Raw genomic sequence first — 14,471 nt, 5'->3', positions numbered from 1 at the left:
CGTAACAGGAATGTACTTCCTCTGAATTCATGTTATCTCATTTCTGAAGGCTTCCCATTTTCTAGTTGTCTCTTTACCTGCGAATATCTGCCAATCTGCCAATCAGCTTTAGAAAGTTCTTGACTGATACCGTCAAAAGTGGCCTTTCTCCAATTTAGAACACTTTCACTCTAACAGAGAATGGGAAAATTTGCTCATTCACATCATTAGTAAACGTTCTATGTTGCTGGAAAAGTGCAGCAGGTCAGGCAGCATCCAAGGAGCAGGAGAACCGACGTTTTGGGCATAAGCCCTTCTTCAGGAATCATCTCCTGCTCCTTGGATACTACCTGACCTGCTGCGCGTTTCCAGCAACACATTTTTCAGCTCTGATCACCAGCATCTACAGTCCTCACTTTCTCCCTGTGGAGTATTTCCACCATTTTCTGTTTATATGACTGTTTCTGCTATTCATGCCAAAACAGTCAGTTTAATTTGCTGCAAGCCCTCAATATATTACAAGATAATAAATTGCTTACATGAGTACCATTGAATAATTGGCCTGGACTTACACAGCTATGTAAATATTGCACAAAATGTGGTACACAAATAGGTTTTATGCAACAAATATTAAGGGAAATAAACTCAGATGTTTTAAAATTGTCCATCTCTATGATTAGAAATAAAAGTACTCGCCTAAAAAATGTTTGCATGTCTAAATGTGGTCCCATTACTGTGATACTGTTTCGGTATTTGGGATTGTATGTAATCGGTGAACGTGTTAAGAAAACATATTGAACTGCATGAAAGTCAGTTCATTTGACATTTCTAGCATATTACTGGAGTTTTGATTATCACTTACTTTTGGTTTTCTTGTGTGACCTTGCACTTTCTGCACCACCAGAACAATTATTAAGTCACTACTATGTAATTAGTGAGAAAGACATTTTTAAAATAATTTTAAAAATTTGTGTTACATTGCTATTGCTGCTTATTATATTTGATGTTGGGAAATACTATCGTGAATTCACTTTGAAAAGGAGATGTTCAAGCCAAAAGAAAAAAAACGAAAACACTGCAATAAAGCATCCGGACAAAAACTGGTTCTTTTCAATTAACTGATTTGCGTGGAATTCCTTGGGGAAGAGCAATCAGAATATGATAGATTATTAAGATGGGCAGTGAAGTAATCGAGTTTGGAACAAACCAACTGAAACTATGGTGGTGTGAGGCATGAATTGGCAATGATGGATTGGGATATATTACTGACATTGTTGACAGAGGATAGGTAATGATTAATGTTTAAAGAACACACGTTGCAATATTAATTCTATCTGACGCAACATCTGACAAAAAATATTAGAGTAAAAATAGAGGAGCCATAACTTGTAAAGGAAATTAACAATTGATAAGATTGATTAACGATTAGTAATTAGAAGAGAAGTTGCATAATATTGCCAGAACAAGAAGAACTCCAGAGAATTGGAAATATTTTAGAAATCTTAAGATTGCTTGAAACAATGATCATGAGAGAGAGAAAAAAGTATGAAAACAACATATAAGTATGAAAATAAGATATAAGTGAACATGAAACCTTAAAAGCTTCTAAAATGCGTGCAATGTAACTGTGTTGTGATGAAATTCTTTATAGACCCACCAAAATAAATGCAAGGAGGCATATGTATTTTGATATGAGGCAACTTTATTAGCTTAATTTGCTTCACATATATACAAACTAATGTGTGAATCTATTAGCTCAATGACTTCAACAACCAACTCTTACTAATCTCTATGCATCCGGAAATCCTAGGTGACAGTTGGCACTTGGAGCTACATTTCAGTTTCCACAATAGCGGTCCTGGAACCTGGTCTATTGGTGAAAGAAGCTTAGCAATGAACAAAACTGAGAAAAAAAAAGAAATTAGCTTGTGGCTCACAGAAAAGTTTCATCCCAGTCAGAAAGAAAGATTCAACGAAGGGGATTGACCAATATGATTAAACAGGAAAATTAAGTACAGCATCAAATCAAAGAACATATCCACAACGTGCCGTGACTGGTGACAAAAAAGATTAGGAAAGTTTAACTAAAAACCAAAAAAAAACCCCACCAAAAATGACAAAGAGAGAGAAGATACGTTTTGAAGCCAAACTTGCAAATAATATCAAGATAGAGAGCAAAAGTTTATTTTACTCTCTAAAAGAGAAGGCAGGGTTAGAAATTTAAGACGGACCCTTTCGAGAACAGAGATGGAAAAATGATAACAGAGAACCAGAAAATAGCCGATCTCAGTTGCTCCACAGTAGAAAATACTCATATCGTTCCAAAATTATTTTAGTAACTAATGCAAGTTATTTATTAAACACCTGAAAAAGCTGCAGGAGATAGGAAAATGCTAAGTTTTTTCAACAAACAGCAAATGTTAGGGCAGATAGCTTAACTTCTGTTCTTGGGAAAATGTTCGAGTTGATTATAAAGGACAAAACAGTAGAGTATTTAGAAATGAAGAATGTATTCAAAGATAATTATTATGGCTTCACAGAGGGAAAAGCATGCCTGACAAATTTACTGGAATTATTTGAAAAAAGCAACTGTGTTGTTATGATGAAATTCTTTATAGACCCAATCAAAATAAATACAAGGAGGCACATGTGTTATGACATAAGGCAACTTTATTAGCTTAATTTGCTTCACATATATACAAATTAATGTGTGAATCTATTAGCTCAAATGATTTCAATAACCAACTCTTACTAATGTCTGTGCATCAGGAAATCCGAGGTGACAGTTGGCACTTGGAGCTATATTTCAGTTTCCACAGTAGCGGTCCTGGAACCTGGTCTATTGGTGAAAGTCACGCAATTGGGACAGAGTCCCTGATAATATTATTATTCTTGTTATGCGCTGTGCCACCATTTTGGACAAAAATATCCGTATTATGGAGGAGGAGGTGCTGGATGACTTTAAATGCATGAATTTAGAAAAATTCCTGGGATTTGATCAAGTGCACTCTAAAACTCTGAAGGAGGCTAGGGAAGTGATTGCTGGACCTCTTCCTGAGTTTTTTTATTATCTTCGATGGCCACAGGGGAGGTATCAGAAAACTGGATGTTAGCTAAGGTGGTGCCACTATTTAAGAATGGTAGTAAGGAAAAGCCAAAGAATGACAGACTGGAGAGTCTGACATTAGCAGTGGGTAAGTGACTAGAGGGAATCCTGAAGGACAGGATTTACGTGTGTTTGGGAAGACAAGGGGTGATTAGGGTTAGTCAGCATGGTTTTGTGCATAGGAGGTCACTAACTTGATAGAGGTTTTTGAAGAAGTAACGAGGAGAATTAATGATGGCAGAGTGGTAGACTTGATCTATATGGACTTCAATAAGGCTTTTGACAGAGTTTCTCATGGGAGACTGGTTAGCAAGGTTATATCACATGGAATACGGGGGTACTAGCTATTTGGGTGCAGAACTAGCTCAAAAGTAGAAGACAAAGTGTCATGATGGAAGGTTGCTTTTCAGATTGGAGGCCTGTTACCAGCAGTGTGCCACAAGGATTGGCGCTGGGTCCACTGCTCCTCATCATTTACACAAATGATTTAGAACTGAACATAGGATGTATAGTCAGTAAGTTTGCAGATTACACCAAAATTGGACGCGTAGTGGACAGCAAAGAAGGTTTCCCCAGAGTACAATGGGATCTCGTTTGGATGGGCCAATGGGCCAAGGAGTGACAGATGGACTTTAATTTAGATAAATGTGAGCTACTGCATTTTGGAAAGACAAATCAGGACAGGACGTTTACAGGACAGGAGTCCTGGGGAATGTTGCTGACCAAAGAGACGTTGGGATACAAGCTCATAATTCCTTGAAAATTGAGTCACAGGTAGATAAGATTAGTGAAGAAGGCATTTGGTATGCTTGACTTATTGGACAGTGCTTTGATTATAGGAGTTGGGAGATCATGTTGCAGGTGTACAGAACATTGATTATATCACTTTGGATATTTCATACCCACACCAACATCTGCACTTACGTTCTTTTTAAATCTTCCCCCTCTCACCCAAACTAATATCCACTTGTTGTGGACTCCCCAGCCCAGGGAAATGATCTTGTCAATTTACCCTATCTATGCCCCTCATGATTTTATAAATCTCTATATGGTCACCCCCTCAGCCTCTGACGTCCCATGGAAAACAGCCCCAGTCTATTCAGCTCCTCTCTCTAGATCAAACCCTTTGCGTGTGGGAAGGAGACCAGGATTGTACATGATATCCCAAAATTGGCCTAACCAATATTCTGTACAACCACAACATGGCCTCCCAACTCCTATCCACAATGCACTGATCAATGAGGCAATCATACCAAATGCCTTCTTCACTATCCTATCTACTTGTGACTCTACTTTCAAGGAACGATGAACATGCACTCCAAGGTCTCTTTGTTCAGGAAAATGCTCCAGAACCTAACCATTAAATGTATAAATCCTGCCCTGATTTGCCTTTCCAAAATGCAACATCTCACACTTAACTAAACTAAATTCAAAATGCCACTCTTTGGCTTATTGGTCTATTTGACCATGATCCTGTTCTGCTGTGAGGTAACCTTCTTCAGTTTCCACTACACCTCCAATTTTAGTGTCATTGGTAAGTTTAGTAACGATTCCTCCTATGTTATGTCCAAATCACTTATATAAATGACAAAAAACAGTGGACCCAGCTCTCATCCTTTAATGATTATTTTTGATATTTGTTCTCTCCATGTCAAATAGCAACATAATAGAGGCCAGTGTGTGATCACCATTAGAGAGTCACTGAATTGAATATGAGATGAGATCAAGATAATAAATTGTAATTAAATAATTGCTGGGTGTGAACTTGATTTCCACACAGCAGCTCCATACTTTCACTAAAGAGACAATTTGTCACACTTGTATATAAATTATGCTGATCCAAGTACACTGAATTGTGAATACACGAAAATGGAGGACATACTGTAAACGTTTAATAGAGCATGGAAAAAGCCACAATAATTTACATGCGAAGAGCAAGAGTGAGCCATTAAGCTGCTCAGTCTGTCCTACTATCCATTAGACCTATCCGTCTCCTGTCCCTCAATTCCAGTAACCCCTCCACATCACTCTTCATCTTCCCCTCAACCACCCATTCTCCTCTGCTCAACTCTCATTGCTTTTCACACTTAACCTTCTCAAACAACATCCAATAAATCTTCCTTACTCCACAATACATCAACTTTCTCAGAAACTCAAAAAAGCCTTTTCATCCTCCTCAGTATCTTTTTTCTCTATTTCACTTATCTTCCCTCTTCATGTAATCACCAATCTTTCTTTTGCTGCGTTTCCTTACTAAAATTTCCTCCTTAGCCTCTCCCTTTCTTCCTTTATCTCATCTCCCTTTTTACAAGTTATTTGCCCTTTACTCTCTCATTTTCATTTCCCTCCACATATAGGTCCCTTCCATCGCCTTGGAAATATTGCACCTTTATGAATGATTCTTTCCTGCTATCGATCCATCATCTCTCATCCTCACACAACCTTCAACACACCACCACGCCATAATTCATTGCATCTCCTCATCCCGCATACTTACACCTCTACTTACCCTAGCCCTCTCCCCTTCTCTCAACAACTCATCTTACCTCATTAACAAAGCATCTGTTTACCTCACTTCTCCCTTACCTTGCTCTTCCTTATCCTCAGTTCCACCTTCACCTCATCCCGTCAGCCATACAATCCCTCCAACTTTATCCCCAATCTTCTGCTCCTTAAACCCCTTCGTTCCATCATTTGACCAATCCACCTTCCCCCTTTCTCCCTTTCATTTCCTCACACTTTTTACCACTCATCCCCCTTCCATCACCTTTGTAACCACTGCAAACTCACATCTGAACCAATCAAGCCACAAATTAACCACCTACCACCCTAAAACAAATTTCCTTCCCTCTCCTCCCATTTTCTTTCCCTTCCCTACTCAATTACAACGTCCCCTCTGGCACCACCACCACCACTTCTCCTTACATTATTCTGCTACTTGCAAACATATACTGTACTTCTGCTCTTTTCAGACTGTTGGTATACCCTGTTCCTTTAAAATTTTATTCATCCTTGCAGCATTGCATATCCTCTGGTCTTTAATTCACATTCTTCACCTGCTTATATCTTTATCTTGTCTTCCATAATTTTGAACTTGCCAGCCCATAACCCTAAATTGCACATCCTCTTTATCTTTCACATGCTTTCTTACACCCACAAATCTTCATTGCTCAACCCTCATGTTATTCGTATATAGCTTTCTATGCTCTCACCTCTTTCTGCTTCCCCTTTACTTCTACCATTGGTCCTAATTCCTTACTCTACCTGAATTTATCTTACATCATATCTTACATCATATTCCCTCTCCTTTTGCAACCACGTGACTACTTCTTTTTCAACATTTGCCTAATTGCGTTTCTCTTTCTCCTTTCTCAATTCAGCCATCACAGTGCTCATCATCTTGATCCACTTCACCTTATTCTAGTATTCCTCAACTGCTAATGCTCATGTCACAAATCTCTGTACTTTCCATTCTATTCCTAGTACTAAGTCAATTCCATTCCTTCATCCCTCATTACCAACTCATCCTGTATCTACCCTCATTCTTCATAATTCCCAATCTCTTCTGCTACTTATTCTCAATATTAATCATCCCCTAGAATTCACTCACCTATTTCGCTTCTTCATCAGTAACCCGTTGTCATCTTCTTAGCACACCAACCTCCTCCTCATTCCTCACACAACGTGCTAATTCAGCCTTACTTCTGTCCCCCCCGACTTATTCTTCCACCCATAAACTTCGTTCCACCACCAGACAGCACATGTTTGCACTCATCTCCATTCTCTTCAACTCCTTATTCCACTCAAACCCATTCAAACGTCTTCACAACTCCATACTCTTCATATTCACACCCAGCACACAATCCATATAACTTTATCCCCTCATCCACATGTCGCTGCTGTCCCTTAACAATCCATTCCTCCTCATCTTTACCATGCATGAACCTCCCTACTTGACATCTATTTCCCCTGAACCTTACCAAGTGACTCATTTGTTAACAGATTTTTTCAGGGAATAAATGGCTTTACAGTTCATGACCTAATTCGATTAAAATGCCGTCCTCCCTTCAACTGATTGAACGATATCACGCAAGCTGCTACATAACGTGTTACAAGGTATTAGAACTTAGGGGTTATATTGCATTAGTTAGCCTACATTAAACAAGAGTGTTGGTACATATAAATCAATTTTCAGATTGGCAAGTAATGGCATGCCATTGGAAGGAATGATGGGTCTATTTATAATATTTATGAACTACATGGAAAAGGAATCAAATACATGGTTACTAAATTACCTGCTCTGATCAAAGTAAGAAGAGAAGTTATGTAAATGATGCATCGATTCTGCCAAAAGGGATATAGATATGCTAAATGAATGAGCACATTAACAGATGGTGTCAGGTTTTACCAAGTATGGGATGTTGATGTCTCTAGCTGGACCAGAACTTACTGTCCATTCGAAATTCCCCTTGAACTGAAGTATACCATTTGCTTTAGGAAGTATCGTAATAAAATTGGTTAGGGGTAGGAGTGTATGTTCCAGGAATTTGATCCATTTGCAGTGAAGGAATCACGGAAATGTACAAAACAGAAACAGATCTTCCATTACAACTAGTCCATGCCAACCATATGTCACAACCCAATCTAGTCCCACCTGCCAGCACCTGTCCCATATCCCTCCAAATTCTTCCTATTCATGTACCTATCCAGATATGCATTAAATGTTCAAATTGTACTATATTCAACCACTTCCTCTGGCAGCTCATTCCAAACAGGTATTACATGTTGCATGAAAAAGTTGCTCCTTATACCTTTTTTATATTTTTCCCCTCTCACCCTAAACCTATGCACTCTAATTCTGGACTCTCACATCCCAGGGAAAATACTTTGTCTATTTATCCTATCCATGCCCCTCATGATTTTATAAACTTCTAGATGGCACCCCTCAGCCTCCAATGGTGCAGAGAAAGCAGACCCAGCATACTCAACCTCTTCCTATAGCTCAGTTCTTCCAAACATTGCAACATCCTTGTAAGTCTTTTCTGAACCCTTCCAAGTTTCACAACATCCTTCCGATAGGAAAGAAACCAGAATTGCATGCAATACTCAAAAAATGGCTTAGTTTTCCCGCATTAAAAGGGACTTACCTCGAGAGTTGTGCCTCCATTTGCCGCGAAGTGCGAGGGAGGAGCGAAAGACTTCTGAGAAGTCATATATTTGTGTGGTTGCGCCAGTGCGCGAGATTGGTAAGGTAACGAGATTTCTTTTATTCCTTATTTTTTCATCAGTCACTTTGGGAATTTAGAATAGCGCGAATGGAGGATAGGGCAGATGAATGTTCCTCCTGCAGAATGTGGGAGGTAAGGGTCACCACTAGTGTCCCTGCTGACTACATCTGTAGGAAGTGCACCCAACTCCAGCACCTCAAAAACCGCGTTAGGGAACTGTAGCTGGAGCTGGATGAACCTCAGATCATTCATGAGGCAGAGGGGCTATTGAGAGGAGTCACAGGGAGGTAGTCACTCCTCAGGTACAAGAAAAAGGCAAATAGGTTACAGTCAGGGGACAGAAAGAGAACTGGCTGGCAGTGCAGGGATCCCTTGTGGCCATTCCCCTCAACAATAAGTATACCATTTTGGATACTGTTTGGGGGGGGGGGGTACGACTTACCAGATAAAGCAGTGGGGCACAGGGCTCTGGCATAGAGTCTGTCCCTGCTGGTCAGAAGGGAAAGGGGAAGAGGAGCAGGGCAGTAGGCACTGGGGACTCCATAGTTCGGGGGTGAGATAGGAGGTTCTGTGTGGACGAGAGAAATTCACGGTTGGTGTGTTGCCTCCCAGATGCCAGTGGTTGTGATGTCTCTGATCGTGTTTTTGAGATCTTTAAGGGGGAGGGGGAGCAACATCAAGTCGTGATCCATATAGGCACCAACGACATAGGTAGGAAGAGGGATATGGATTTAAGGCAGAAATTCAGGGAGTTAGGATGGAAGCTTAGAGCTAGGACGAACAGAGTTGTTGTCTCTGGTTTGTTGCCCATATTGGATTCTTGGATAATTGGGACTCTTTCTGGGGTAGGTTGGACCTCTACAAGCAGGATGGTCGTCATCTGAACCAGAGGGGTACCAATATCCTGAGGGGGGGGGGGGGGAGTGGAATTCGTTAAGGCTAATGGGGTGGGTTTAAACTAATACAGCAGGGGGATGGGAACCAAAATTGTAGTTCAAGTGTGGAAAAGTTTGAGAGTAGGGAGGTCCAAAATCAAGTTTCAGGGACGCAAGATGGCACTGGCAAGCAAGAAGTTGATTTGAAGTGTGTCTACTTCAATGCCAGGAGCATCCAGAATAAGGTGGGTGAACTTGCAGCATGGGTTGGTACCTGTGACTTCGATATTGTGGTCATTTCGGAGATATGGTTAGAGCAGGGACAGGAATGGTTGTTTCAATAAGAACAGAGAAGATGGTAAAAGAGGGGAGGTGTGGCATTGTTGGTCAAGGACAGTACTACAGTTGCAGAAAGAGATACTCGTCAACTGAGGTAGTATTGGCTGAAGTTAGATACAGGAAAGGAGAGGTCACTCTGTTGGGAGTTTTCTATAGGCCTCCAAATAGTTACAGAGATGTAGAGGAAAATATAGCAAAGATGATTCCCGATAGGAGTGAGAGAGACAAGGTAGTTGTCATGGAGGACTTCAACTTTCCAAATATGGACTGGGAACACTACAGTACAAGTACTACAGATGGGTCAGTTTTTGTCCAGTGTGCGCAGGAGGGCTGCCTGACACAGTATGCAGACAGGCCAACAAGGGGCGAAGCCATATTAGATTTGGTACTGGGTAATGAACCCGGCCAGGTGTTAGGCTTGGTTGTAGGTGAGCACTTTGGTGAGCGATCACAATTCTGTTAAGTTTACTTTAGTAATAGAAAGGGATAGGTGTACACCACTGGGCAAGAGTTACAGCTGGTGGAAAGGCAATTACGATGCGATTAGGCAAAATTTAGGAAGCATAGTATGGAGAAGGAAACTGCAGGGGATAGGCACATTAGAAATGTGGAGCTTAATCAAGGAAAAGCTATTGTGTGTCCTAGATAAGTGTGTACCTGTCTGGTAGGGAGGAAGCTGTAGAGCGCGGAAACCGTAGTTTATGAAAGAATTGGAATATCTGGTCAAGAGGAAGAAGAAGGCTTTTGTTAGGATGAGATGTGAAGGCTCAATTAGGGTGCTTGACGGTTACCAGGAAAGACCTAAAGAGAGAGCTCAGAAGAGCCAGGAGGAGACACGAGAAACCGTTGGCGGATAGGATCAGGGTAAGCCCTCAGGCTTTCTATAGGCATTTAAGGAATAAAAGAATGACGAGAGTAAGATTAGGGCCAATCAAGGATAGAATTGGGAAGTTGTGTGTGGAATCGGAGGAGAAAGGGGAAGCATTAAATGAATATTTTTCAACGGTATTCATTCTAAAAAATGACAATGTTGTTGAGGAGATTATTGTGATACAGGCTACTAGACTAGGTTTAGAAGGAGGAGGTATTAGAAATCCTGCAGAGTGTGAAAATAGATAAGTCCCCTTGGATGGATGGGATTTATCCAAGGATCGTCTTGGAAGCCAGGGAGGAGATTGCTGAGCCTTTGGCATTGATCTTTTAATCGTCATTGTCTACAGGAATAGTGCCAGAAAACTGGATGATAGTAAATGTGGTTCCTCTGTTCAAGAAGGGGAGTAGAGACAATCCTGGTAATTATAGACCAGTGAGCCTTACTTCAATTGTTGGTAAAGTGCTGGAAAATGTTATAAGAGATAGGATTTATATTCATTTAGAAAAGAATAATTTGATTAGGGATAGTCAGCATGGTTTTGTGAAGGGTAGGTCGTGCCTCACAAACCTTATTGAGTTCTTTGAGAAGGTGACGAAGCAGGTAGATTAAATTAGATTACTTACAGTGTGGAAACAGGCCCTTTGGCCCAACAAGTCCACACCGACCCGCAACCCACCCATACCCCTACATTTACCCCTTTACCTAACACTGTGGGCAATTTAGCATGGCCAATTCACCTAACCTGCACATCTTTGGACTGTGGGAGGAAACCGGAGCACCCGGAGGAAACCCACGCAGACACGGGGAGAATGTGCAAACTCCACACAGACAGTTGCCTGAGTCGGGAGTTGAACCCAGGTCTCTGGCGCTGTGAGGCAGCAGTGCTAACCACTGTGCCACCGTGCCACCCAAGATGAGAGTAAACCAGTTGAGGTGGTGTATATGGATTTCAGCAAAGGCTTTTATTCGATAAAGCTTTTATTAATAGAGGGATCGAGTTCCGGAACCGTGAAGTTATGCTACAGCTGTACAAAACTCTGGTGCGGCTGCACTTGGAGTATTTTGTACAGTTCTGGACACCACATTATAAGAAGGATGTGGAAACTTTGGAAATGGTGCAGAGGAGATTTACTAGCATGTTGCCTGGTATGGAGGGAAGGTCTTGTGAGGGAAGGCTAAGGGACCTGAGACTGTTTTCGTTGGAGAGAAGAAGGTTGAGAGGTGACTTAATGGAGACATATAAGATAACCAGAAGGTTAGATACGATGGACAGGGAGACCCTTTTTCCAAGAATGGTGACAGCGAGCTCGAGGGGGCATGGCTTTAAATTGAGGGGTGATAGATATAGGACAGATGTCAGAGGTAGTTTCTTTACTCAGAGAGTAGTAAGGGTATGGAATGCTTTGCCTGCAATGGTAGTAGATTCGCCAACTTTAAGTACATTTAAGTCTTATTTGGGCCAGCATATGGACAAACATAGAACAATGTAGACGTCAGATTGGTATGATAGATCAGCGCAACATCGAAGACTGTAGGGCCTGTACTGCGCTGCAATGTTCTATGTTCAATGTCATGTTCAGCCACAACATGACCTCCCAACCCCTGTACTCAATACTCTGATCAATAAAGGAAAGCATACAAACACCTTCTTCACTATCCTCTCTACCTGCGACTCCACTTTCAAGGAGCTATGAACCTGCACTCCATGTCTCTTATTTCAGCAACACTCCCTCGGACCTTACCATAAAGTGTATAACTCTTGCTAAGGTTTGCTTTCACAAAATGCAGCACCTTGAATTTATCTATTTGAAACTCCATCTGCCACTCACCAGGCCACTGGCCCATTTGACAAAGATCGTGTTGAAACTTGAGGTAACCTTTTTCACTGTCTACTGCACTTCCAATTTTGGTGTTATCTGCAAACTTACTAACTATACCTCTTATACTTTCATCCAAACCATTTATATAAGTGATGAAACGTAGTGGACCCAGCAACGACCCTTGTGGCACTCCACTGGTCACAGGTCTCCAGTCTGGAAAACAACCCTCCATCACCACCCTCTTCTTATACTTTTGAGCCAGTTCTGTATCCAAATGGTTAGTTCTCCTTGTATTACTTGATATCTAACCTTGCTAACCAGTCTTTAATGGGTAACCTTGTTGAATGCCTTGTTGAAGTCCATATAGATCACATCTGGCAGTCTGCCCTCATCAATCCTCTTTGTTACATCGTCAAAAAACTCAATCACGTTTGTGAGACATGATTTCTCATGCAAAAAAACCCACTGACATCAGACTCACCAGTCTATAGTTACCTGGCTTTCCTTACCACCTTTCTTAAATAGTGGCACCATGTTAGTCAACGCCCAGTCTTCCAACACATCACCTGTGACTATCAATGATACGAATATCTTAGCTTACATTCATTTCAGTGCAGAAAATCCGAGGTGATTTGCCTGAAACATGTCGGATTCCACAAGTCTTGCTGTAGTGGATGTAGAATATCATATTTTTCCGCAGATACCATAATTCCTCCTTCTGACTGACAGAAATTACAATTATAAATATCAATGTAATAGCGCCCAGACATCCAATTTATGTCTTCTCTGATAGGTGAAGGAGAAGCGTATTGATATTCGACTGTGTCGAGGTCCTGTCCCCCTTAGTCCAAGAACTCCCTACCTACGTTGGGGACACCACCCACACTCTCCACCTCCTCCATGATTTTCGCTTCCCCGGTCCCCAACACCTTATCTTCACCATGGACATCCAGGCCCTTAACACCTCCATCCCCATCACGAAGGACTCAAAGCCCTCCGCTTCTTCCTTTCCCGCCGCACCAACCAGTACCCTTCCACTGACACCCTCCTTCGACTGACTGAACTGGTCCTCACCCTGAACAACTTCTCTTTCCAATCCTCCCACTTCCTCCACACCAAAGGAGTTGCCATGGGCACCCGCATGGGCCCCAGCTATGCCTGCCTCTTCGTAGGATATGTGGAACAGTCCATCTTCCGCAACAACACTGGCACCACCCCCTACCTTTTCATCCGCTACATCGATGACTGTATCGGCGCTGCCTCGTGCTCCCACGAGGAGGTTGAACAGTTCATCCACTTTACCAACACCTTCCATCCCGACCTCAAACTCACCTGGACCGTCTCAGACTCCTCCCTCACCATCCTAGACCTTTCCATTTCTATCTCGGGCGACTGAATCAACATGGACATTTATTATAAACCGACTGACTCCCACAGCTACCTAGATTACACCTCCTCTCACCCTGCCCCCTGTAAAAACGCCATCTCATATTCCTAATTCCTTCGTCTCCACTGCATCTGCTCTCAGGAGGACCAGTTCCAATACCATACAGCCCAGATGGCCTCCTTCTTCAAGGACCGCAGTATCCCCCCAGATGTGATCGACGAATGCCCTCCACCGCATCTCATCCACTTCCCGCTCCTCCGCCCTTGAGCCCCGCCCCTCCATCCGCCACCAGGACAGAACCCCACTGGTTCTCACCTACCACCCCAAAAACCTCCATATACAGCTTTTCATCCACCGTCATTTCCGCCACCTCCAAACGGACTCCACCACCAGGGATATATTTCCCTCCCCTCCCCTATCTGCGTTCCGAAAAGACCACTCCCTCCGTGACTCCCTCATCACGTCCACACCCCCCACCAACCCAATCTCCACTCCCGGTACCTTCCCCGGCTACCACAAGAAATGCAAAACTTGCACCCGCACCTCCTCCCTTACTTCTCTCCAAGGCCCCAAAGGATCCTTCCATATCCGCCACAAATTCACCTGCACCTCCAGACACACATCATCTATTGCATTCGCTACACCTGATGTGGCCTCCTCTATATTGGGGAGACAGGCCGCCTACTTGTGGAACGTTTCACAGAACACCTCTGGGACACCCGGACCATTCAACCCAACCACCCCGTGGCTCAACACTTTAACTCCCCCTCCCACTCCACCAAGGACATGTAGGTACTTGGACTCCTCCATTGCCAGACCATAGCAACACGACAGTTGGAGGAAGAGCACCTCATCTTCCACCC

This window comes from Hemiscyllium ocellatum, chromosome 35, assembly GCF_020745735.1.
Source record: "Hemiscyllium ocellatum isolate sHemOce1 chromosome 35, sHemOce1.pat.X.cur, whole genome shotgun sequence".
NCBI classification, from domain to species: domain Eukaryota; kingdom Metazoa; phylum Chordata; class Chondrichthyes; order Orectolobiformes; family Hemiscylliidae; genus Hemiscyllium; species Hemiscyllium ocellatum.
The sequence above is the reverse complement of the archived record's forward strand: the minus strand, read 5'-3'. Positions refer to the sequence as shown.